The 5,315-nt window shown below is 40.3% G+C and overlaps 1 long non-coding RNA gene across 1 annotated transcript in view; it reads right to left on the reverse strand.

Annotated features, from left to right (window-relative positions):
- Window positions 1–5,315, reverse strand: part of LOC109378482 (uncharacterized) — a 309,621-nt gene that overhangs the window by 77,347 nt on the left and 226,959 nt on the right. The gene's annotated exons all lie outside the window — the stretch shown is intronic.

A 5,315-nucleotide genomic window follows, 5' to 3' on the forward strand; every position in this document is an offset into this window, starting at 1 on the left:
AAGGAAGGAAGGAAGGAAGGAAGGAAAGGGTCCATTAGAGATAAGAATTAAATCTCCAAATGAAAGCCCAAGACTTAGAAGGCTGCCATTAGACTCACAACAACGAAAGCATAATTTAGCAGCTTCGAGTTTTTTGCTATGGAATTAGATTGGTTCAATCCTGACTCTAGCCCTTAGGTAAAAGGTGACTATGGGTGAGTTTACCTAGTCTTCATAATCCTCAATTCTCTCATCTTTAAAACAGGGGCAATAACACTCTCCGTTTCAGGGGTGTTAAAATGAGAAACTAAAACAGCATAAGTAAACCACTTCCTCAAGTGCTTCCTGGCCCATATGACACTGACCCCAGTGTGAGCCAGTATGTGATTATATCATGGTCAGGTATAACCCGTGACACTCTCAGAACTGAAAATCTCAGGGACAGCTCAGTACCAAGAAATGAGACTGAGCCACGAGGGGGAAATGTATGGGTGAATTCAATACTTGTGGATTGGGATTCAGTTTATGAATATGAAAGCTCCCAGGAACGAGTGTTCACATAAGAGATTTTATAAGGGTGAGGTCGACCCCTGGTCTGCAATAAAAAAGGTAGTAATAGGTGTTTTTCCTATAGCAAATTGTATAAAGATTGGAAGGGAAAATAAATATGATATATTATTAAACCAATTTTTAAGACCAGTTATGTAGGGTAGAAGATGGTGTGATTTAACTCGGACTACTAGCAATCTGAAATATGTGTTGTTGTTTTTTAAATGAGCCTGGATTTATATGCAAGAAAAACTAGAGGGTGTGACATATAGAGAAAGAGAGGCTCTCTCTGTTAATCGAGTCAATGAATATAGTTAAAATTAATTTCTCAAGATCTGAAAATGGGACAGAGAGGAGCACATTCCTGTGTTTGCACTTAGGAAATTTCAGAAATAAGCGTGGTCAAGAAAGAAACTCTGCTTGCCTTTTAAATTTTCAGGAGTATTTGAACATGCTAAAACTATGCAGAAAAATATTCATAGGTAGGTCTCAGGAAAAGGAGTCGGTTTCAGCAAGAAAAGGGAGGATGGTACATGGTCTGCAAAGAGAACAAGGTGAAAGAAGTAAAGGCTGAAGAGAGAGAGAAGAAATGTTTTGAAGTATTGTGTATCTATGTTACCACAGGCAGAAAGAACAGGGCCGCAGGGAGAGAGGGAGCAGGAAGAGAAGGAGGAAGGGAAAACAAAGGAGGAAGGAGATAAGATCCTTCTTAAGAAAAGATGCAGCTATCGGACAGGCCAGAACTCGATTACGGTGGCTGAGAACAGACCCAGGACACCGGGGTGAAGTCTGCCCCTCAAGGTGAACTTTAGCTAATTATAATGGATTCATCATGACAGTTCTGGCAAGGGCCGAATAAAGACAAAAATCTGTCCTCCCAGGAAAGACTGGTCAGCAAAGACCTGCCTGGGAATGGCTATAATGCCACCCTTAAGTCTTGAATATTTCCTGCCCTTATTTCAGAAATAATAAATCTCCAAGCCCCAACTCTCTTCCACCCGGTGGCTGTTCTCCCAACCTGCCGACTCCCATCACCCTGTGAAGGCACTGTCCTATCTTTTTTCTTTCAATAAACTCATGGTTTGCTCGGATTATTCGGGACGCCTTTGAACTCTTTCCTGCGGCAAAACCAAGAACCCATTCCCCAGACAACATCGACAGTAGGCCGCAGAATTAAGACCAGAGGTGGCGATATTGATGAAAAGGTGCCAGGTACAATATTCTAGCATGACTTCTGGCAACAGAATGAGCCTGCCTTGAATAGTACTGAGCTCAGCATCATTTGAGGCATCAACATGGCTATAGATGATGATCTGTCAGGAACAGTGAAGAGGGAATGATTTCACGGAACAGAGGTATTGGGTTAAATCACCATCCTCCATAGTGCTTGCTAAAATATTGTTACAGGATACTAATCGTTATTAGAGAAAAATAACGAGAGCATAATTTACTGGTCAGGTAAGTTTGGGAAACATTAAACTACACTAAGTGAAACATGTCATAGAATCTTTAGCTCTGAGTCTCTCTGAGAGGGGATATTGTAAATGGCGAAAGATTTATACGATCTGAAGAGAAACCAGAGTATGAGGATATTAGTATGTATCACTTCCTATAGAACAAGAGATACTTTTTGCAAGACGAGTATCATTCTGGGGGCAGGGGGAGAGCTGTGTGATGAAATGATCTTCAGGAAACGCTGGTGTACATAATCTCCAAATTATTTTCTACTTGAAGTTTCCACGAGCCCAAATAAGAAAATAATATCAATGTTCCTAGCCATGGTCAAATATTATGGGGACATAGAAAACCCAAGAGTATAGAAGTCATAGCCAATTAGGGACCCTTAAATTAGAGTAGATGAAAGAGAAGGATAAATGAAATCAAGGCATTGATTTGTAGAGATGTGTCAGAACAACTGAGAAGCGAACATAATAGTGGGCATGAGAAATAGCATGACAGACAACCAATGTGTTGCTAACAGAAAAAAAAAAAACCTGAACAATGGGAGAATGAAACAACAAAATGAGAGCCAGAAAGAATGGGAAGGACATGAAGTAGCGGTGGGTGTGGGTGTGTCTTTTATTTTTAAGCATGAGATGTACCTGGCCTGAGGCCAGACCGCTGTGGACATAGTCAACTTCCTTCCAGATGGGAAGGGCTCCTCAGGAAATACATCCAGAGGGCTTCACAGGAAATGCAGATTCAGACAGGACTGGCTCTTCATGACAGAGACTGGCCCTGAACACACTGAGCTGATGAAGTTACTGGCCTCTTCCCTTATGGGTGTTCAGTGAATTGAAATCAGTGTCCATCTTCTTGGGCTTAAAGACTCATGAAGAGCACATTTGGTCTCCAATTCTTCATTCCCCCAGCCTTGGGGGAAGTCATAACACTTTGCTAAGATCAAGGACCACTTCCTAATTCTGTCCTGGCTGGTCATAAAATGCCCTTGGTAGGATATGCCTTTTCGTTGCATCTCCACTGTCCACTGAATATACCACAGAATTTGAGACCCCCTGGCCTTTTCCCAGTCAAGTCTTAATCAGATCTTTCCGTCTTCCTCATTCAAGCTTTGACCTCTCATGGCAGAATTCCAGCTAGCCTCCAATGAACAGAAAGCTCTACTCCTCTTCATTGTTTTATGAGCCACGATGCTGGAGGAAAAGGAGACATGGAGCTTTTAAATGAGACATACCTATAGCTCTTCCTGTTATAGCCCCACCGGATGCCTGCTCTGGGACCTCTCTACAGCTCTCATCGAGAAGAACCTCGTATTTCTCACCAAATCCATAGCTTAAGAAGTCACATTGTAGTCCTTCAGTACATCTGGAAAGATTAGAGCCTACCTATAAAAAAAAAAGTCTTTGGCACAAGCAATTGAAATCTCAAAGCTCTAATCTGGAATTGGTGTATTTATCCTGGTCTTTAATTATTAATGTTGTTTTATTGATCCAATACCTAAAAAGCAAACAACAAAAACTGTTCAAACTAATGATTGTGGGCTTTGTACCTTTTGGGGCTTCTCTACTCGTCTTCAAACCTAAACCTTTTCTTCCACCACTCAATAGGGTTTAATTCATTAACAAGTTCTAGCGCCTTCTTTCCACTGCCAGACAATCTCCCCCTTGATCAACAGGAAGGGCACTAAATCTCACCCCTGGCAATAGTTGCACAGCCTATATAAATGTATTTTTTTCCCTTGGAACTTTAAAACCAAATTTAACAAGACCACTTTCTGGTATTCTGTGCTCAGTGGCTGCCCAATATTTCATAAAAAATTATTGCACACTTCTTTATCTTAGCACAAAGACATGATGTTATTAATGAATCATAGACTGGGGCAGGGCAGGGTTGTCATGTAGACATTAGGTCACCTTGACACCTGCTCATGCCTTGTCATTGGGTCAGTCACCAATGTCAGTTTGGTAGAAATGTACTCTGAATAATATTTATGGATGGGGAGTCTGGTAGGTTAAGGCAGGTTGCTCCTGGTGAGGTGCATTTTGGAGCCATTAGCCTGATTTCTGATTCACAAGCATGGTTCTAGAACCCACCCGAACAGGCAAGCAGCTTTGCCATCTTGTGCTATTGGATGTAAAAAGTAGGAAAAGATGAAAGTGTGCCAAGGTCTGCATTGCCACCAGAAACAACAATTGTAACTTCTTTGAATGGATTACAGAAAATAGAAATGTTAATTAAGCATTTGTTTACTCTGGGCAGTGGTAAACACATAATGGACATGCCCTAAATATTTGTAGAATGAATAAACAAGTATCAAATGTCAGATTCTTTGCCATCAAGGAACTTGCCACCTAGTAGGGATTCAAATGACGAGACCACTGACCCATCCTCCCTGTCGCTTATGCGAACCCTCAGGACAATGTATGACATTCCCTGGCTTCCATGCATTCCTCCAAACCCTTTTGAATATAATTACGTGTTCTGTTTGTATCACCTCCTGGGATAATGAGGACCATATGTTAAAATTTTCAGTGGAAAGTAGCAGGACTACATTTACTATGTTGGTTAAATTATCTGCATGCCCTCGGGAAATCATTATGTTTAATATACTCAAGGGGCTACAAGAAGGCTCACACCAACAGGGAAGACACAGTTCTTTCTTTGCCTTGAGGAACTTAAAATGAAAACATAAAAATAAGTCAAGCTGATATGAACCAGATGAAAAATATGATATATCTTTTAATTTTATATAACCCTACTCTTTGGACATAGTACACACTAAATCCATAGTTGTTAATGCACACACTTCTAATGACACTATTCAGACTATTGTGAAATAACACTTGAGTGATTTTCAAAAAATATTCTACATCTCTGGTCAATTGGATTGCCTTCCTTTTGAGACAGTTCAGCTTGGGTTTGAAGAGTAAAGTCTGTGGTCATAAAGTCCCAAAATTCTAAAAGAGAACTGAAAAAGTCAGCTACATCCCTAAATACATATACCATGTGCACATCAGGAAAACTGAAAGACTTTTTCAGAGGTCTGGCATGATACATTAAAGGCAAAGGTAACAATATTGATGTATGTCCAATAACGTACTTATACACAGATCTTAGAAAGTCTTCAAGACATTAAAATCTTCTCTAAAAGACAAATACCATATGATTTCACTTACATGTGGAATCTAAAGAACTGAATAAATGAGAAATGTAAACAGAAATAGTCTCAGAGACACAGAGGAAAAACTGATGGTTGCTAGTTGGGAGGGATTTGGGATGAAGGAGAAGGGGAAGGGATGAGACAATACAAATTGGTAACTACAATA

The sequence above is a fragment of the Hipposideros armiger genome, unplaced genomic scaffold (assembly GCF_001890085.2).
Source record: "Hipposideros armiger isolate ML-2016 unplaced genomic scaffold, ASM189008v1 scaffold_19, whole genome shotgun sequence".
NCBI classification, from domain to species: domain Eukaryota; kingdom Metazoa; phylum Chordata; class Mammalia; order Chiroptera; family Hipposideridae; genus Hipposideros; species Hipposideros armiger.